This window comes from Bacillus rossius, chromosome 10 (assembly GCF_032445375.1).
Source record: "Bacillus rossius redtenbacheri isolate Brsri chromosome 10, Brsri_v3, whole genome shotgun sequence".
Classification (NCBI taxonomy): Eukaryota; Metazoa; Arthropoda; class Insecta; order Phasmatodea; family Bacillidae; genus Bacillus; species Bacillus rossius.
This window is the reverse complement of record NC_086337.1, coordinates 47,382,802-47,405,221: the sequence shown is the minus strand read 5'-3', so window position 1 is coordinate 47,405,221 and position 22,420 is coordinate 47,382,802. Positions and strand designations below refer to the sequence as shown.

General features: G+C 40.7%; 1 protein-coding gene and 1 long non-coding RNA gene across 3 annotated transcripts in view; one reads left to right on the top strand and one right to left on the bottom strand.

The window, feature by feature from the left end:
* The window catches only part of LOC134536089 (early growth response protein 1), a 450,011-nt gene that overhangs the window by 158,747 nt on the left and 268,844 nt on the right, over positions 1–22,420 (top strand). The window lies entirely within an intron of this gene.
* The window catches only part of LOC134536091 (uncharacterized), a 122,594-nt gene continuing 102,674 nt past the window's right edge, over positions 2,501–22,420 (bottom strand). For both annotated transcript variants that reach the window (XR_010075757.1, XR_010075758.1), the window contains exon 3: positions 2,501–2,581. This is a non-coding gene — a long non-coding RNA (uncharacterized LOC134536091). The remainder of the gene's footprint in view (positions 2,582–22,420) is intronic.

Genomic DNA, 22,420 nt, shown 5'->3' with positions numbered 1-22,420 from the left:
GCAGTGTGTAAGGTGATTGGAGTTACTTTGGCTCGGAGCTGAGTGTACGGTGCTCGGAGTGACTCTGGCTCGGAGCAGTGTGTAAGGTGCTTGGAGTTACTTTGGCTCGGAGCTGAGTGTAAGGTGCTTGGAGTGACTCTGGCTCGGAGCTGAGTGTACGGTGCTCGGAGTGACTCTGGCTACGAGCTGAGTGTAAGGTGCTCGGAGTGACTCTGGCTCGGAGCAGTGTGTAAGGTGCTTGGAGTTACTCTGGCTCCGAGCTGAGTGTAAGGTGCTTGGAGTTACTTTGGCTCGGAGCTGAGTGTACGGTGCTCGGAGTGACTCTGGCTCGGAGCAGTGTGTAAGGTGCTTGGAGTTACTTTGGCTCGGAGCTGAGTGTAAGGTGCTCGGAGTGACTCTGGCTCGGAGCAGTGTGTAAGGTGCTTGGAGTTACTTTGGCTCGGAGCTGAGTGTACGGTGCTCGGAGTGACTCTGGCTCGGAGCAGTGTGTAAGGTGCTTGGAGTTACTTTGGCTCGGAGCTGAGTGTACGGTGCTCGGAGTGACTCTGGCTCGGAGCAGTGTGTAAGGTGCTTGGAGTTACTTTGGCTCGGAGCTGAGTGTACGGTGCTTGGAGTGACTCTGGCTCGGAGCAGTGTGTAAGGTGCTTGGAGTTACTTTGGCTCCGAGCTGAGTGTACGGTGCTCGGAGTGACTCTGGCTCGGAGCAGTGTGTAAGGTGCTTGGAGTTACTTTGGCTCGGAGCTGAGTGTAAGGTGCTTGGAGTGACTCTGGCTCGGATCTGAGTGTACGGTGCCCGGAGTGACTCTGGCTCCGAGCTGACTGTAAGGTGCTCGGAGTGACTCTGGCTTGGAGCTGAGTGTACGGTGCTCGGAGTGACTCTGGCTACGAGCTGAGTGTAAGGTGCTCGGAGTGACTCTGGCTCGGAGCTGAGTGTACGGTGCCCGGAGTGACTCTGGCTCCGAGCTGACTGTAAGGTGCTCGGAGTGACTCTGGCTCCGGGCTTCGTGCGCGCGTGGACAGTAAAGACGATGGACGGCGCTCCGCCGCCCGCGGGAGGTCGCCGTTGTCGCCTGTCGGGGTTGTGTGCTCCGGCCGCCAAGACGGATGGGCCGGGCCTGTTCCGACACGAGCCGGGCAGCCCGTCACGTGACGCCGGGCAGAGTTTATCATCGCGGCGCGCCGCATGCCGCGCCGCAGGAAGCGGCACTTAGCTCTAGGCGGCTTAGCCCACGCCGAGTTACAGCAACGACCCTTAAATTGACGCCCTACTTAAAGCCTCGTCTCACACGCCATGTGGATTTTGTTCTAATTTCTTTCTTCATTATTTTGTTCAAGAGCTTTTTCTTTTATTTTAACTCGTAACCGCCTTAGCAATTGTTTTGCGAAAAAAAAAAAACAGATATGCATTGATATATCGTGGGTGTAAAACGTTGCGCAAGTGATGATAATTACGTTGTCTTGTGCGACCTTTAACACACATGATATAACAATTAGTAAATGTTAGTTGAAAATTTTTTTGGCAGAGCAACTAATGCAAAGGAGATAATTAGTTTGAATTTTAAAAACAACCCTTCGATAGAAGTAACTACGATAAAAGGAAATATAATCATTTCGAGTGAGACCGACCATTAATGAAACAATAATCTGTTACGCGTGGCTGCCACACTCGAGAGAATTTAAAGTTTTGTACTTCAATAATAATAGACTTGTACGATTCAACAAAATATTAAATTAATTAACTTTAATGAAAAAAAAACAATAGGCAAAGTTCAAAATGTTTCTAATTCTAACAAACATGACAACGAAAATCTGCAGAGTCTCTTATAGTTGTCGGTCTGACTCTCTACTTTATTAGTTATTCTCCCTCCCCCTGCCCATTTATTGTTCCTTACTGTTTTTTGCACTTTTCGTTACGCTGTGATTAGTCATTGTCTCGACTTATACTTACGGAAGTTAAGAATATTCTCATAAAAATAATTCTTAGTGTTAGTTAAATCAAAATGTTACTGAAGTACACATAAAATATTAGATTATTAAAGAGATACTTCACCTAATTGTTTGGTACCATCAAAGTTGTATGAATTTTTTTTACATGTTAAGTGTATTGAAACATTTATTATTATATTGATGATAATTTAATTACTGAGACAGTGACAGTGAATGTTAGTTATGTGTTCTGGTTTCCAAAATACCATGAAGGTAGTTTTTTTATTAATTTCATAAATTTAATGCTATAAGTTTAATTTAGATGAGTTTTCATAGAAACATATACCTATTAAAGTACAAAATTTTGTATATATTTCTACAACTATAGAGGCGACTAGGTGACTCTTGAATTGTTGAATGTATTAATAAATTGTTTTTTGAGCAAAAAGGTTAATAAATTTTTTTTTTTTCAAAAAGAAAACTATTTTATTTTTATTATTTCAAAACCATTGGACTGTTAACGTTTTTTTCTTTCTTTTGCAAGCCTGGATCATAGTTATTTCTTGAAGTGCAGTGGTTTCTGAAAGAAATTCCCCCCCCCCCCCCCCTTTCCCAAATAAAAAAGTCTGAGAAGTATCGTTCACCAGCTGTTCCACTGAAACAAACAATGTGACATAATTAAATACAGTGATTTATATTTAAAATAGTATATTCTAATACATTATCAAGAACATCAATGCTTATATATTACAATAATTCTATAGATTTTTAAAGAGAGCATATTCCCATAGTTAAAAGATTATAAAAAATTATACGTATAAAAATTTTGATATTAGAAATTTGTCTCAAAAATTGAGCTAGAGATTTCCAATGGAAGGAATGGTCAGTTTTCTTATATATAGCATTACAAATGCTCCTAACAAAATTTCTCCTCGTGGTGACTGAACGTATTTTAAAATTGTGAGTTGTTAATACCTTCACATCATGCCTCATTTCCTAGGTACTTTAGGTCGCGAGTGTGGGTGGGCGTCTTATAAAGTACCCCTACTACGGGCGAATGTTTTTACAGTTTCCGGATTTGTATTTGTTTTTTTGCAGATCCCATACTTCAATCGACAGGTCAGGTATTGGCTTCAAGTAGTTGCCCTGCACCTTAATGGAAAATAATAAATAAATATATATATATATTTTAAAACAGTTTTTATAATTTAATAAAGAAAATGTAATTACGTAAAATAAATAGCGATGATTATTTTTTTACTAAGATGTTTTCATTGGATTAAAAAAAAAATTAAACTCCTTTATATGAAAATTTATGTTGTGCAAATTTGTTGTATATTGGCCTACATATGATCAGGAATATTTTAGTAGACCTACTCACGGTAATTTTTATTGATTTGTTCCTTGTTTGTCTATAGGAAAGAAACACAAAATGTTTGTTTTTAAACGTTTGCCTTCTACGAGTTATGACATGTCAGCACAAGACATTGAGAATTTTGGGCAGGATTCATGACTACCCCAGACCACGGTAATTTAACATCGTGATATGGGTGACATCTTGAAGTGAAAAACGTATTAAAATTAAATGAAAGTTCCCATTTGTCGTACCTGCATGGTCACTTTCACTTCACCTGTTGATATAGTATCGTGTCAGTGATTTTTAATGCTAGTATTTCCGTGGGGAGGTTGTCCAGGATTGACACAGGAAGCTCAGTTAGGCAGACCCGCATAACAAGTGAGAGTTTACAACTGCCTACTGCACCAGGGAGAACACAGCTCTCTCTCTCTCTCTCTCTCTCTCTCTCTCTCTCTCTCTCTGTGACGATATAAATACGAACCGATTTATAGTAGTGACAAAAAATGTAGCATATTAAGTGAACTGTAGGGTAGATTACATTTTATCCTACACTAACTGCGGTACCCGATTTCACATGGGTGGATTAAGATTTTTGAAACAGCTGCAATGTGTATTCTTAGTTGACGATTTAGAATTCCATTTCGTCTCAAAGCGTTCTGATACACTCATACATATACATATATATATACATATATATACATATATGGAAACTTAAATTTTTGTTATCAAGTGTTGACGTATCTTAAACAAAGGAGAAAGTCAATTTAGTAATTTATTTTTCAATATTTTTAGTTTCAAAAGTTTTAAATAAATGTATTTTAAAATAAACACAGCTTATGTCCATTTAGAATAATATATCATTTTAACAGAGAAAGGATTTTTTAAATTTTTCCGGCAATAATACCATACAACCGAACGTATGTTTATTGATTACTGATTAAAAGAGAAATATTGAACTGCTTGCAGTTGATTTGGTACTGTTTTTGTTGAGGGTTATCAGTTGGTTTTCCTAGTTACTCCTCGGTAAATGTGATGGAATACCACCGGAATCAAAAATTTACACTTGTTTAGTTGGCCATAATAGAGTTATAAGTTTACAGAGTAATCGAATCTTTACAACTCGAATCGATATGAGTGGCGTCTGTGTACGAAAAACAATTATAAATACGATTATAAAAAGTTCTTCACCTGTATTTCGTTTTAAAACGGTGTTTTTAGAAAAAAAAATTAAAATGATTAATCGCGTGTTTTTAGTATAACTTTAAGGGTTGAAGCATTACACTTTCATCTTAATTTCTCCACCATACAAAGTTACCGTTACCGCTTAGATCTTATAGCTGTCCTATGCACGACGAGAAGACTGTCAGTACAGAAGCGACATCGCGCTAGAAGCACCAGCGAGCGTCGCGCTTATCATCCCGCCTCACTAACACACATACAGCACTGACGAGGCGGGCCACTTAATTGCATGCCTGAAGCCATCGCACCTCTTTACTATTCTGCCTTACCATTCACTTACATAAAAAAAAATCGGTCCAAGTACTTTATTTTTTACTTATTGATTTTCCTGCTACACCACCAGGGTTGATGTTATAACTTAGAAACACCCAACTTAGAAACACACGCTAGAAAATTCTAAGTTATGCCTGTTCTAAGTTCAGTGTTTCTAAGTTATGATGATTCTAAGTTGCGTCGTTCGACTTTGATTGTTTCTGAGTTACGTATTTCTAAGTTTATGACAGTTATAAGTTGTGTGTTTTTAATTTATGATTTTTCTAAGTTATGTGGTTTGGCGTGGTGTGTTTCTAAGTTATTACTGTTATAAGTTGCGTGTTTCTGATTTATGATAGTTCTAATGCGTAAAGTGTTGAAGGACTTGTATTCGGGACTTAATGCCCTATCACACGAACCGAACAATCCGGACTGAACCAAAGCCTTTCCTACACACGATCAGTCTTGTGGTTGCTGTTGGATGTATCGTTTCATCGTAGAGTACTAAAGGAACTCTGAATGTTGCAATTGCAGCTGAACTTTTAGTTATGAAAAAGAAATACAGATTGTCTGCCACGACACTCATCAGACGGACTGATTGTTGTATGTTCCCGCACGCGGCAGTTCCGACTGCTCGCAGTTACGACTGGTAATTCCGAAACTGCGGGGACCTTTTTGGGCCGAGGGCGATTTCAGATCTTCGTCGTTAAAAAAAAGAGTCACAGTCTCTCTAATGACGTCGTCGCCGTCAGAGATACAAAGCGCCAATAAAAACGATATGTTTATAAAGGCTTCCCCACGTTCGGGGCGGACAGGCACGGAGGTGAAAAAAAAAATGGGAGTGAGTTAAGAGACGGGGAAAGAAGTGGCGGTGTAGAGTGGGGCCACTCCCGTTAACGTTTCGCGGTGGAAGAAGAAGGAGGGAGGGGAGACGAATATGGGCGCAGCGACGATTAGCAGGTCCTTTATGTGTTCGCTCGACATCCGGTGCTGCTCACTCCATAGAGAGAAAAAGAGAGAGAGAGCATAGGAGCGGCACGAGATTGCCCCTGGCAGTGCTGCAGATAAACATCGCAGCAGCGCTTGTAGCCCCGCCCAGCGGTCGAGTCGCGAACCACGCTGGCGTGCAACACCGGCTCAACGGACCGAGGAAGACGACTTTACCTTCGAACAAGGGGGAGGGGACTGTAATGCTTCAGGGTCGTCGTGATCGTTTATTTGAGCCAGAAGATGGCCGGGGCTTTGTTGAAGAGGCGAGGTTCCGGGGGGAGGGGGGTCGGCCGCACATCCGGAGCACCTGTTGGCGCCCACCCGAACTCTCTCTTTCTTCCACTTACGCCCCTTTTGTTCGGGCCTCTCAAACTACGTCGGTTCAAATGAGACTTTCGATACGCGGCTTCTTAGCTCTAGGCGTACGGCGTTTGGTTGGAGTGATTTCGTGAAATCGGAAATGTTTTTAAAAGACAGCGCTGCTGTCTATGGCGAACGGCGCGAACGAAAGTTCACAAAGCCAAAGGCAGATTTTCACTATTAACTGTTTTACGAATTTCAACAAGATGAGCAGTATTCCGATAAAATTCCTTGGCTAAAATCAGTTACAAAGCCGGGGGTTGAGTCTTTTTGAAGTCATTTTCGCTTTTATTGGAACCGTTTCATTACATAGTTTAAAATTTTCGATCTGCTAAATCAAATGATTCAATAGTCGACGTAGCTGCTCCGGCAGCGAATTCTAGCGGCGGGTGTGGAAACTAAGAAATGTAGTTGAAACCCCAGTTTGTTTGCGTATATTCATCACGCTCGGCATTATTTTAAATAATTCTGCGTTAAATTTCGTGTCGGAGTTTCGTATTATGAGTTTATTTGCAACATAACACCTGTTACCTCGGTTACCGAGGTTAAAATGTTACACATCTCTGGCGAGATCTGAAAAACTAGCTCACAATTTTTTTTTTTTGTTCACGGTGGAGCGTATTTTCAAACGCTGCGTTTTTTTTTTTTTTTTTCAAACCAGAACGCTGGTAGTTGCTATACGCAGAGTTTGAGCGTTTCCTAATACCATCGTGTTGTATGATACCTTTCATTCACAGCACTGCGATCCCTGTAAAACCCTGACACACTCCAAGTTTCATTCCGCCTGATGTTCGGCGTGGTCTTGTACAGAGAAGTAAGTCGGTGCAAAATCAGTCAATATGAATTTTGAATGTTTAAGTATACGAGATGAAATTTAAGCCGTGTGTTTGGAATATCGCCAGTGAAAAAAATGGGATTTAAGAAGCAGCAGTGGTTTGCGTAACCACCACCACCACCACCACCACCATACCACCACCATACCACCACTATACCACCACCATACCATCACCACCACGACCACCACCATACCACCACCACCACCATACCACCACTACCACCATACCACCACCATCATACCACCACCACCACCACCAACATACCACCACCATACCACCACCACCACAATACCACCACCACCATCACCACAGCTGCCAGTGTAGTTTGCGCATGCGAACACGCGAGTAAAAGGTACGTTACTTAGGCTACGTTTACTGTGAATACTTGTGCTGACGAGTTCGTCAGAACATTCTAACAACGCGAATGAAACGGAAGTGCTTACACTGCCTACAACCGCCTCTGCAGATTTCGCACGAACACGTCAATGCTAGTTGGTCATTCAAACCAGTTTGATTTTTTTTTTTCGCATTAAGTTGTGACGTCCACGTGTTTGTAGGTTATCAGCAGGTCATAACAACGGATGTAAAAAAAAATTAATTAGTGAAAAATTTGAATACAAGTGTCTGTGGGATATGCAAGGAATAAAAAATCACCACAACAGAGATATTTCTCGGCATAAGTAGGATATAACAGCATTTGATACTCTCTTTTAATTGTCTCTTGTAGCCAACAATCGACGTTATCATATTCGGTTTTTTTACTACTCATTAAAAATACTTTAATATCGGATTTTCAAGGAAATACACACTATCTTGTCTATGGGTTCAATCTTCACTGGTGGATAGAAGCGAACTGATATCAGAACATGCCTGCTCTGGAATCTCTATGTTCTGACGAATTCGTTTTCTTTAGAACACTAATCCATTGTAACCGTGGCCTTGAGGTTCTGTCTGATGTGCTATTCTGTTTTTTTTTTTCATTTTCTTGTCAATGCTATTACTTCTATTATTTGAGGGTTTTACATGTGAAATCGTTATGATATGTCTCTTTCTTTTCATGTTTAGTGAACATCATATCATAGCGGTAAAATGTCACGCAAAGCGTTCATAATTAAGGTAGCTCGCGTGACCTTTCACAGCTTGGAAATAACGTTTAGTAAATATGTGGTGAGAAATCTTGTCGCTTAGTCACAAATAATCGATTAAGATTGAAACGTAGCCTAATGAGTTAGTTTCCTAGAATAATTTGCGTCAGTAGTTTCGTGGTTTTATTCATATTAAAATCAACTCATAATGCAGATAGGTCAATTTTAACATTTAAGACCATTAACACTTGCATGTACTGAGAAATGTAATCATTTTGTCTGAAGTTTTGGATTAGCTGTTTCTTATATCGCAGTTATCATGAAATACTTTAGTTTTAGTACATTAGATAATATTAAATATCTAAATATGTCTTAAAAACTCTAAAAATAAGAGACGTGTTTTTACTGAAAGTACTGCTTTTTTTGTTTCATTTTATGTTCCAACGCAATCCAAAATATGATAAAGTCGGTGGAAACGGGGGAGGGGAATACTGAAAACGACGTACTTAGAGTCGCGGTTATTTCGCGGATTCGTTGGGTATCAAAGTAGACTTGAAGCACGTATGCAACTGCTTCATGCTGATGATTGGATTGGACTAAAAGTTCTCTCGACACGCCCTCGACGACCCTGAGCCAATTATAAACAAGGAGAAGGCGTGGTTACAATCACGTAGGACGTAACCTGTTATTGATCAGTGTTTCATTATGCATGTACCCCCGAGGTCAAGGAAACCGTGTCACACAATAGTAACTTTCCTGTTTGTTTCAACGTAATTTATTTTTCAGGTTTCTTCGCTAGTAATAGTAATTGATTTAAGAAACTTTAAACCATATTCTTTGACTACATTGTCATACAATATTAATATACTTAAGTCAATCAGTAAAGGTATTATTTTTTTTTGGAATATAAAAAACTTGAAATTCGGACGTAATGGTATGATTAGGGGCAGGCATTTTTCGCGAAAAGATCTGAACACTTGTTAGACTACGACAAGGTATACCCGCACCTGTGGTTTCTTCCTTGTGATTGGCGGCCGTCTGCGAGAGAAGTCGTTGCCTTGCTTGACCGAGTCACTCAGGACGCGTTTGCTTCCGCAATGAATCACTGTGATTGGTGTTGTCACAATCGATATGTACCTGGGAGTAACTCACCCAATCACGAAACACAGATGGTGTTACAGTGTTTTAACTTTCATCTAGTCTCGAAATCTTTTCGTGAAATCTGCATGCCCCTAGTTATGAGTGTTCTATACCAATATATAGAGCGAAAGATTTACATCATGGCCACGGATCTAGCTAAATTTCATAATAAATGAACAAGTTGTTCTTTACCTTCTGGAGTGGAATAAAATTAGCGAAATGATCGTGCATTTCAAGGGGTGTTATGCCTCGCCACCTTGCAAGTTTCAAATATTTTTGGCACCGCTTGCAATAAATCTTTCCGAGCCATTTTTTTTGACATGGCATCATGGGACTTAGCTTAGGCTACTCGTTGAAGTCAGCGCCCGTGAACTGGTGTGACCATCGTGATAGTTGTAGTCACCACGAGGTACGGAAGGTCGGGAAGATGTGATTTATGGGTTTGGCATGCCAAAAAAAAAAATCTAGGATGACTAGTTCAAACTAGAATTATAGGAGAAAAAGACGGAAATGTTCGAGAAGGACTGGAGGAAGTTGGTCACCCCTGGTTCGTGGTCACGGACATCTGCGGAGGGACCCCGTGTCCAGCGGACGAGACAGCGCCAGGAGAAGGTGTGCTCGGCCCATTCTTCGCCGTCCTCGTCACAATCGCGACGCCTCATCGGCAGCGCCGGTGTCCGGGAGCCGGAGGACAACCCCCCCCCCCTACCTTCCCTTCCCGGCAGTTCGCGGGGTGAAATATGCCCTCTCCCGGGCCGGCATCAGGGGACCCCCGATGATGCCCGAACGGCCCCCCTGCCGCGAGGACTCCTCAGATGGTATCGACAATGTCCTCGTGATCGCGTTGCCGCGCGTTCCATGGGAGCAGACGCGTGACACGAGCCACTTTCTCACCGAGGTGAAGCCCCTACGTTTCACTGACTCCCGAGCAGCGTGCTGTCAAGAAGCTGCACCGGTTGTTTCATTCCAAAAAAAAAAAATTGATCTGAAAACACGCGTTTTTAGCCATTTTTTTGCCCTGCTAAAAAAAATGGAATTCAAAAAAACCAAGAACGAAAACAGACATATTCACCTGCTATTATCTTTGGAAGATTTGTGCAATGGGAGTGCATGACTTGATGTAAGCTTTTGGACATTCGCCATTGCTAAGCATTCCGACTTCCTCAGAGAAAAACATATGCATACCGGGTCCATACCGGGCATTGATATTATCTTCGAAAGATTTGTGCAATGGGAGTGCATGACTTGATGTAAGCTTTTGGACATACGGCATTGCTAAGCATCCAATGGCGTATGTCCAAAAGCTTACATCAAGTCATATTCACCTGCGTTCAGCGTTTTTTTTTTTTTTAATGATTTTCGTTAAAAGACATTACTCTTATATCTTGGGTGTTTTCAAATCGCGTGTTTATTTATTTATTTATTTTTCTGAATCTCCGCACACCGTAATGTGTTTTCGGGTAGGCGGGGCTACCTAGCACACACACTGTGTGCAGAAGAAACTACGCGATTTGAAAACGGCCCAAGATATCCGAGTGGTGTGTGTTTCAGAATCATTTTAAGACATATGACAGCACCCCCAAGGGCCTCGTATTACAACTTTGTCGTCATTGGTCCGCTACGAGATCTGGAGTCCTCTTGCCATCGTTTGTATTGATCGAACCAAATAAAGATGCACTAATTTACCCAGGATACTGGCCGAGACACCTACCAAGTCAACTGCACCAACCCTACAACACTCACGCACACTTGCCAGATCGCGGACGACTTTCGACTGTCGAAATGGGCGTTCAGTGGAACAACGTGACGTAAAGGGGAAGCTTTTCACAGACGAGAGAGCCAAACGCCCCATCGTGCATCTTCGGTTTATATATGTTCATTGTAAAAGGTTAGGTTAGCTACATTAAAAATACTTTAAAACATTGTGGACGGTTGATTTGGTTAGGATAGCTACATTAAAAATACTGTGAAATCAAGTAAACGGTTCCCTAGCCCTGGATAGCTACGTATTAAAAAGTTATTTTCTAAGCAACCATAAAATGATTTTACAGTATTTTTAATGTAGCTATACTTACCTAATATAACCAACCATCCACAATGTTTTAAAGTATTTATAATGTAGCTAACCTATCCTAATCGACCGCAAAATTTAATGCCACACCGGTTTATACAATGAGATAGAACAGAAAAAAAAAGCGAGCATGAACTTCGGGGAACTTCGGGTGTGGCTCTCTCGTCTGTGAAATGAAGGCTTCCCGACGAGACGTAAATAACTTCAGAAACGTCATCAGGTGACTGTGGTGCTGCCGTGGAACGACAAATCTACGTACTTGCTTTGTTTTTGGAATCTGTGATTTAAAATTTAACTCCTGTGCAAAAACACTTTAGTCATTATTTTATTTAGTTGTTTCCCTTTTTTTTTTTGTAGCAAAGATTTTTATTTATATAACGCATTATATATATATATATATATATATAGTATCAATAAGCGAATTTGTAAACGTCATAAATTTACTCTACGCTTGTATCGTATCAAAAATTATGTTTCCAACCGTAAATAATACTAAACGCAGCTGCTACGTTGCGTCCTGTTCCATCGCACGGACTTCGGACATTCTTTTTTCTTTCTCGCACATATTTAATCGCTCCGATTTCAAAACTTTAAAGCATGGCAATAATATTCTATGAACGGTTTTTTTGCAGGCAAGCCTATAATGTTATTTTTGTAATTAAATTATCTTTCTTCTGATACCAATTTTTATTGGTTATCATATCGGTGAAGTTATCTAAATTGACTTACCTGTTCATACCTGCTTGCCAGATGGCTATGAACAAAAATCAGTAGGCAAGCCTACCAATGCATATTCTCTATGTTAAAAACTATCTGTTGAGACTAAATTTTTTTGGTTATCATAAGAGTTAAGGTAATGAAAAAAAATGATTCAAATTAATTTAATTAAAAATAGCCATGAACACTTTTCGATAGGCAAGCTATCATAGGCGTGTTTATAAATCAAAAATATTTAATAACAAAAATAGGTCTCATCTGGTTATCAGATGGGTGAAGGTCGATCTCCCACGGGCTCTTAAGGCCCCCACACACGTCAGTCTAAACCATCAGTTCGGACTGTTCAGTCGGAACTTACAGTTTGGAATGAACTGAGGCTCTCACACACGATCAGTCCATGCGCTCAGTTCGGACTGAACAGTCCGAACTGACAGTTTGGACTAAACTGAAGCTTTCCCCACACACGATCAGTCTTGTGGTTAGGTATTCTTGTTAATGTTGTGGTAATCTTTACTTTTGATTTTCCACAAACATTCACAAACATTCATGTTCATGCCACAACTCTGTAAAAAAAGCAAGAAAATCTTTCGACCAGGAAGCCATTTCAGAGGAATAAATCTATTTCACAATAAATACAAACTATATCTCTCCCTTTTCTTTGACACAAACCTAGAACTAAATCAAACAAAGATTATATGAACAAAGACGTATGCTACGAAGCTCAGCTGTTGATTAAATGGACTGATTGCTTGGACTGACAGTTTGGACTGACGGAATGTCTATACCCCCACACGGCAGTTCTGACTGTGGGCTTTCGAGCCCACAGTCCGATTTGATGGAAAGTTATCAGTCCGTCAGTCCATCAGTTCAAACTGTTCAGTCCAACGTCCTCGCACACACACGGCAGTTCTGGCTGTTCAGTTCCGACTGTAAAGTCTAAACTGTCAGTTTGGACTGATCGTGTGTGGCGCCCTTTAGACCATCAGTTTTTGAGAGGCGCCTCGCTGACACAGATACGCCCTTGGGAACCCGGAGCGCCTTGGTCTGTTCCACGTCGGGGCACCCCTGCCTCGTCGCCGCTTTGAGCCACCCTTTTCGTGTGGCCCGTCCGCGGCGCTCGCGAGATATTTTACGGACGTCGCCTCCTTTTGTGTGGGCGCCTTCGAGGTGCAGCTCCGTCGGAGTACTTCTGGAAACCAGCGGTGCTAACAGGCGCCCCGAGCCCGGGTCGTGCATCATCGACGTGCCTGTGTCTCTCTCCCCCCCCCCCTCCTCCTCTTCCCCTCGCCGGGTGCCCTGCGCCTTGCTGTCGTACCTAGGCCCTTCATTCCTTATTACCGTCGCACGTCGTAATGGCGCGATGTTTGTGGCGCGCTTTCGTAACAAGCTCCGTGAACAAGCCAAATGAATTTCTTCCGGTTTTTTTTTTTTTTTTAAACTCTGGCCGCTGCCTGCTCCCCGATTTCAACGGAAAAACTCTCTGTCTCTCTCTCTCTCTCTCTCCGAGCGTTCTTACGGTAAAATACATTTCGTGGGTTACACTGTTGAAAAAAAAGACTGTACCTCAAATAGACGGAGGATTCTTTTTTAGTCCGTTCAGAGTGCTGGGGTTTGTTGTGAACAGGGATTAAAAGTGTTTTTGACTTGACTTTCTTAAGTTTATGTTCAAAGTTAATCATCTTAGTATGTGCAAGTATACGAATTTTTTGGCTAAATTTATAAAAAATTCTTTAAATAATTTGTAACAGTTGATTAAATATTTTTGTAATCAATAATTTTTTGAGTTGCTCGGAAATTAGAAAAAAAAATAACACGTCATTTATTTTAAATATATACATTGTGGTGGTCAATGAAGTTGTCTGTTAATTAATTTGTCAGATCTATTTGAATCGTCTCGACAGGGGAAAAAAAAGTGCTCCCCTTTCCAATTCAAAGGAATGCGCTGAAACTTCGTATCAGCTATTTCGGTAACATTGATGATATATGAATGGCTGCTTTTAAACTGTAAAAAAAAAGTGCTAGGTATATGTTAGATCACATGTTAGTACTATTTTTCAATTATGTTTAATTTGTATTAATAACTCCTGTTTTTTTTTCGGGGACGTCTTGTATAATGAAAAAAAAAACACATTAACTTTGGGATATTCTACGTAGATACGGATTAATTAAAAACTTAAAACTTTATAGATGTCTCATCGAGTGGAATTCGGAGGCCAAAGAAGAACGGAAATCTGGTTTTGTAGATTGCGATGCTTTCATCAAAGTAGCTTTTTTTTCTTTTTCTTTTCTTCTCCTTCCCTTCCACCTCCGTTACGTAAAGTGAGGTAGCGTGTTTTCCATTTGTCTTGCAGGATCCGTGAATGGTGGCACGGGTTGGGTAGGAGGGGAGCAGGGGTGGTATCGCCCATCGGGGCCGCATTTCTTCGCGGCTGATGCAATCATTTATATACTCACTCCCCTCCCGCCGGCGGCTCGGATCAGATATAGGCGCCCGCGGGGTGGAGCGGGGTAGTGGTCTCCGGGAGGGCGTACCTGCGCGAGAGTTCTCGTGCGCGCGGTCAGATGTCCGGCGCGGAGTGGACAGGACGACCTCCGCACTTCGTCCGCTTCTCCGACCGAACACACCATTGCGAGCACAACCGGGGCAAAAAAAAAAATTATATCTTAGTCCTTTTTCAAAAGATTCCTATGTAAACCAAGTTTGTAACTTTGTACATCACGACTTGATGTAAGCTTCTGGACATACGCCATTGCTAAGCACATCGCCGCCTGAGTGTTGGAGTGTTTTGTGTCCACTTTTTAGGTTTTTTATGCTATGGACACGAAATAAATATTAGTATTCATTAGTACTATATCCACACACGTCTACGCACATAAAAATGTTTGTTCTTAATTTAAGACCAATATTATTTTGTTATATGTCATGATATTCATAGTTATTTGAACTTTCCAATGCTTATATCTCAGTTCCGACTTCAATGGACATAGAACACTCCAATTCTCAGGCGACGACATGTATGTCTGTAGAAGAAAACTACAAAAAAACCCAAAAGACAAAAACACAAATTAAGCAAAAAATTGCTGTTGTCAACAGGAAATAACCACCACATAATATTCCATAACAGGAATACGGTCAACAACAAAAAGAAAAACAAAGAAAAATGGACTAACAGAACGAAGAAGAAAAAAACCTCACAAATGATGACAGCACAAAAATATTGAACCCCCAAAAAATTCAGCACAACAGTTGAAACGAAACAAAAACACGACAAAAAAAAGACGAAACAAACACAATAGTTTTCCAAAACAGAAACAAGCGAAGTTTCGGGAACTGTTATCTGCTCCCGTCCTCAGGCAGAGACGCACATGGTACGAAAACACAGGTGCGACTGACTCTACATATACATGTACATCACATGACTGTGGTTATTTTATGCATGTATGTAATTCGTTTCTAGAGACAATAATGGTTAAAAATATTCATGTAAATTTTGTAAATTTGGCGCGAAAAAAACTTTATCACTACAAAACAATATTCGCACTGATACTGAATACTGTTGCCCCATTACCTCCATTAGCTAAAGCTATTCGTTAACCGTTTCCTGGATAGCTTTCCAGCATTAACTGCGCACATCACAAGCACGTTACAAAAAAATGTCCAATTAGTGAATACTCGATTATCTTTACCATAGTTTATAAAAAATATTATGCTTGAATGTAACACCAATTCAAATATAAAATTAGGCGCCAAAATTAGTAAGAAATACTCAGTATTATATCGCAAAAAAAGGTATTTCGTATATGCAAAAGTAACCATAGCAATCTGGTGCAGAAATTTAATGCATTTTTCTCGGCAACTGGTTTCCAAAGGAGTCTTCCGTGAAAGTCCAAAGGAAATACCATCTGCGCAGACCCCGGGTAACGTCGGGTTCTTCAGCTAGTATAATATAATATAATATAATGCGGATTCCATACTTTGTCCTATATTTTAGAAGAAACCGTGCGCTGACAATCGTGACGTTTGCAAACATTTCTATAGGGATATTTACCCTAATTAAATGTCTTAAAGCGGCGTAAAAATTTCTAACACGGCGCAGCTCACAACGGCCCGGGCGCGACCTGGCTTCGAAGACCGCGATTCAGGCGAAAGTCGAGGATTCGCGGACGTTCGAGACGACATGTGCGGCGACGGAAGTGCCTCGCTCGGGGGTTCACACGAGACGCAATGTCTCTCCCTGGTGGAGCCGGCGCGCGCGAGAGGAAGGAAGAAACAATAAAAAAAAAGAGGAAAAGAAAAAAAAGAGGAAAGGTAACGAGATGTACGCAGGAAGAAGAAGAGTTGGGATGTGGAGGAGGCGGGTGATCCAGCGCGCCGTCTGCTTCGGTCGAAGGTTTTCTTCGTGCCCCTTGATGGCAGTCCGGCGTCCAATAGCTGTCCTTCATTTAAAATATGTTTCATGTTATTTCTCTGAGACTTCGAGGAATGGTATTATTGTTTAAATACCAAGAAACAATTTTTGTTTCATTGACGTGACAACGTCTAATAAATCGATGAACGCCGGCTGCACGCACGGAAAAGTGTCCCGTTACGCACATTGTCCCGTTACGCTGTGTCCCGTTACGCTCATTGTACGCTTGCGCCGCATCTATCTCTCTTCCACTCGATTGGAACAACCATCCATTTGACTTTTTCGAGGCACATTAAACTTGAAATACTCCAATTCGTTTCCTACATTTCCTATTATCGTCTTATCCTTAACAGAACAACACAGATTGGAAGAAGTTAAATAGCAAAAATGTATAAAAGTTATAGTTATAATCTCTTCGTTAAATTAATAAACATATTTTAAATAATGAGTGCAATTAAAAGTAAATTAATAAATGAAATTGTATATTTAATTTCACTCCTTCTTTGTATCCATACAAAATAGTGATAATTCAATTAAAAAGATTCAATTTTATTCATAAAACTATGCAATCATTTCATCAATGTCTTGTTATGACGTTGTCACGTTGAACTATCGTCCGTAAACCGACTTTACAGACAACCAATTTTTTTTTATATTTTCTCAGTATGTCGAAGTTGTATGCACCTACCAGTGTTTCTCTGGATTACGTTGTACTGACAAAAAACCAAGTGGATGCGTGAAAATTCACACTTCTTGTAATCCACTTAAAAGAAAGAAACCAAAATATTTGACTGTTCATTTTAATCATGAAAATAAACAAAAAAATATGGCATACGATGCAAGTTCACTATTATTACAAAACTTTGCTACGAAAAACCTGCGAAGAGTGTTTTACAGTTGTCTGACTCTTTACTTTGTTCGTTACTCTCCCCCCCTTCCTCCTCTCCACCAATAAATACACTATCGTTCGCCATAAGGTGTTGCAATTTTGTTATGCCCTGATCAGTCATCGCCTCTGATTATCCAACCGGCTGTAAAGAAATTTTACTTCCAAACATTAAAAAAACACTCTCGTAAAAGCAAACATATCATATTATTAAAAAATATAATAATTACAAATAACTTTATATTCGCGATATTTTTGAATGAACGTGTGATTATTGCTAATAAATATTTTATTATATATATATTTACATTAATATTTTTCTTTTGCTTGTAACGCAAGGTTTAGTAACTGGCTTCGGCAATGAGGAAATTGCTTTGGTGTTTTAATGACACTTTACTGCCTGGAAAGGAAAAAAAAAGTTTTGCACCAACGTAACTTTTCAGTGGTTTAAATTTAAAAAAAAAGAAGGTTGAACATGCCTTTTGTCTTGTCAAAGAAAGCGTTTTAAAGATGTGTGATTAGTTAATTTTCATCTTTTTTCGTAGCAGTAGCTTAGTCAATTGTTTACTTAAAAATTACATTAACTCATCACTCAAACTAAAAAATATATGTATATATTGATTTGTATGCAGCCTGTTATTACATTTCACTAGTTGAAAGATAGACGTAGACTGTTTACTCATAAACACATCTTCGCCTTCATGATTCGTGAGCTCAGAAATTTAGTGTGATGACTTTCTTACAATGCAATAGCAATTGCACGTCAAAATTTGTTGTGGTACCCAGGTTCAAAGAAAACGCATTATCTTTAAAATAATTACTTTAAATTAAAGTAATCTGTAGATACCAATCTTTGTTAACAACTTAACGTGGCGTCGTGTACTATTCTTTTTAATGTTCTTGAATTTAAAGTGTGTACCTACTGCCAAATAGCCTACCGTGATGTCATGCTATCCAGCAGGCGACCCTGATAAAGGAAGCAGCCACACTTTTTTTTTAACCCGAAACGCCTTGAAGCTGAAGAGATCGTATCGCAAGATGATGCCGACGGTACGATAACGTCCGTCTTTTGATAGAGACGATGGCACCGTCGAAAGTTTTATTCACACTACCTCGAAGTCCCGATTTTATTTTTTTTTTTCGTCGCTCCTAGACTACCTACTCACGAATAAAATTATATTTTATATACAGCTGCTTCTTTGTGGATCCCGAAAAGTTTCGGCTACTGTAAAAACGGGAAGCAGCGAACGAATGAATGGTCTCCCCGAACCGAGGTGAATTCATTAAAGAAAAAAAAGAGTCAGTAGGAAAAGAACACAACTTAAACCCGGCTTGTTGTTAAAGACTTGTGGGATGCCATCCGATAAACATCACAAGTCTTCCCTTCCGAAACTATGTGTGCACGCCCGTGGCACTGCTTATATAATTGGCTACTTAGTTGGGGTGAAATGCCACAAATGCCGGGTGATCCATTTCCTAACGTCTTGTTTCGTGTTCAGAAAACTAAGATAAACTTGTTAGGGGTTTGGTCCGAGAAAGGCTGAGGGGATTTCCGTATGTCTTTCATTAATAGTTTTAAATATGTATTGTTTTGAGGTCTGCAACAGAAATAGCGTTGATTGTGAAATTTTTAAACAGTTGATTGAAATTAATTTTTTTTAACACGATGAGTTCAGGTTGAAAACATATTTTGATAAATTTTTGTACCAACACTAAAATACGGGGAAAAAAACTGTATAATCACTTTCTGTGTAGACCTCAACGTCATGATGAGTCAGGCCTATCCTACGTCACGGGTATTTGTAGGTATGTAAAGGTTCTAGGTAATCCTTACCCCGAAAAGGAGTTGGTTGAAATGATAGTTGTGGCCGTGTGTCGACACCACCTGCCACAAATGTTGTTGTGGTTGTTTTTGCAGGTAAGAGCTGAGCGCTAAGGTCTAGCACAGACGAGCAGTCCCAGCGGTGCGCGCCCTTAACGCTGTGCGGGTCGGTGCTCGCCGCACAGAACTAGGTGAGTGCGGGAGTTCAGCTGCCCGGACACACCTCACCCCCCTCGCGGTCCATGCCTTAGAACCAGCGATGTCACTGCAACGTTCTTTAGGGGTAAGGCCCAGGGGCGGATCCAGTGATGAGTAATTTGGGGAGGGGAGGGGAAACAAGTGCCCTCCAGCTAATCACAACAACAACAAAAAAACGAAAAGTCAGTAATGGGGACTGTCGACAAAAGTAAAAGCTTAAAACTTTGTTTTTTAAATGTGTAACATGGCGTCATTTCTACGTCAAATGTACGTGAGAAAATGATTTTTTTGAGTGTTGTATCACTAGCATGTCAGTAACGCCAAACCCGTAAGTTATGCCCCTTACCAAAAATCGCTCAACGCTGCTAAAGACGTTTTCACTTCGAAACATTTACCAAAAATATGGAAGTCGGGGACGTCTTTCCTGAACAAAATCGAACGATATTGACAACTTACTGCTCATGGGAAAATGTACGTAGAATCTCTCTCCATATACTTAACATCTCTCTCCATATACTTAACACCTGTGTATTTTTTTTATTGAAATATATGTTTCACTTTGTAATACTTAAAAGCCTACAAGATTCTCAATTATTTCAAACACATTAAATTTCAGTTTAAAACTTCAGTTTAAAATTTCAGTTGGAAATTCACATCCTGATAATATTTTCATTTGAACACTAACCTAAAGGTCCAATTAGATACACAAAAAAAAATTTCTACTTTATTTTACAATGCTTCCTTGAAGTATAGTCTATAACATAGCGAGATGTCTGCAACTGACATCTCTGATAAACTTGTGTTTTGTTGAAACTGCAATAGGCTATTTATTATAAGTGTCTCTCGCCATGCTGCAGTAGGCTAATCCTTGCAGTCAAACAGTTCACAAAAAAACTTCCCCCCTCCCCTTGAATCCGCCCCTCGTAAGGCCCCTTTCAGACGAGGTGGTTTGGTTGATTCAACTAAGTTGTCTGGTTGAACTCTCAAATAGTTGCCTGCCGTGTGAAGACTCCTTTTTTTGGGCTGGTTTCACGCCGGGCAACTCGTGGAATGAACTTCTCTACCCAGCGGGAGGTCGGCGCGATGTTATAACCCCAGGAAGCAGGGACACTTCTCGTGCTCGCTCTCCTGCGAGAAGAGAAGCTGAGGAGGAGGATTCCCAGTCGAAGAAAAGTGTGGGTTCACCTGTTGTCCAAGCTCCACTCATTCAGATTGCATCGCTGTATTCCTCACACCTCGTATCCCATGTCGCGGGACTACTACGAACTGCTCCACACTGGAACCGACAGGTGGTATGCCCTCCATTAAGCCCTCGGTGGACAACCGAGTGGTGTCTCGTGCTGGGTCTAGTGGCGGGGGTGAGAACGTGAGAGAGACGGGTGCCTATTGGCCGCCCGCCAGAGCTGACGAGTTGACTGCGAGTGAAGGCAGTCCTCCTACATCGCCACACTCCTCGACACCCGGGCCGTTCCAACTACTGGAATAAACTGGTCGCCTCGTCTCATAGGGGTCTCATAAACCATTCTTTACTCCTTCAGACTAGAATTCAAGGAAAATTGGTAAAAATATTAACTATCTAAAGTAACTACACTGAAATAATAATTCTTAACAATACGACAATAATTTCAAGCTGTGATTTTTTGGCAAAATGTTACGATCACTTCTTTTAATATTTAATGTAAATAAGTTAGGCTTATCTGAAATTGTTGTTAGTCGAAGTCTGTAGCTAAAAGTGCTCAGTTTTTTTTGGAAGTTCAATTAAAACTTTTTTTTTCGCGCCCATTGTCTGATAATCTATCACTATTTAAGAGGCTTGGTCACGTCGTATTAGTAGTGTGTACCGACGTTTGGCACTGCTGTGAACCAGGTATCTTCAGATTGAAAATCGACCGAGATCTGGGCGGTGATTTCAGGTAGCCCATCTCGAGAAATCTCCTCCTATTGGCTATAGCGTCAGCCAGTAAGATGTTATGTGTTTTCCAAAAAAGAAAGAAAAAACATGTGAGCGAGGTTTCAGTACTCGCCAGAGATGTATGATATTTAACCTCGTTAACGAGCAAATTCATGTGTTCTCATTTTGCAAATACATACGTAGGCCTACACTTAAAATAGGAAACTCGGAAACGAAACTTAACGTAGAATTCTTAAATATAATGCCGAGCGTGATGAATACACGCAATATTTTTTCAAATAATTTGTTCACGCGAATCACACTTATTTTCCGCACCCGCCGCTAGAATTCGTTGCCGGAGCAGCTACATCAACTATCGAATCATTCGATTTGGAGCGAAATTTTAAACTATATAATGAAAAGGTTCCGATAAAAGTCAAAAATATTTTTTAAAAAACAATATTAAACCTCGGATTTTGTCCTGATTTACGACAACGAATTTTATTAAGCAGTTATTAATTTAAAGTTTACATTTACTTCGGTTTGCTCCATCCGCCAAGAATGGCAACATTTTGATTACACATTTCCGTTCCATGCGACTTCTGTTCCATTCACGAAATTACTCCTGCCAAATAGCGTACACAGAGAGCTTGGATGTTACACGTCAAACAAAAAAAAATGTCAACGTCAAAGTCACTGAAATCCAAGATGGCGGGCCGTTGGTCTTCCTTCACCGCGCATAACCACAGTCCGCACCAGACTCGGCTGATCATGCCGTCAGTTCCCTGGTTCTCTGCTGACATGGACAACCCCCGTCGTGCGCGGCCTAGGCAACTGTCAACCCCTGCAGATCATCGAAGGGTGGACTCGCCGTTCAGGGCTCCGCCTGCCCGGGCACACACGCGGTGCGCCGCGAGCTTCAAGAAAAACAACGCGATTTCAAAAACTACTCAATATATCCGAGTGGGGTCGGCTTACGAAAAGCATTTAAAGAGTTCGCTTGAGGCCCGAAAAGTACTTTTGATTTCGGATTAAGTTTTTAAACTGTATTTTTTAGATGAGTTAAAATGGCTGAAACGCATTTTTTCAGAGTAAATTTTTAGGCGTAAAAACAACCGGTACAGATTCTTGAAAACGCTTAAGGGACTTGCATTACACTTTCATCTTCATTTCTCGGCCATATAATGTTACGGTCACCGCCAGGGCCGGCGCGTCCATATAGGCGAACTAGGCAACCCGAA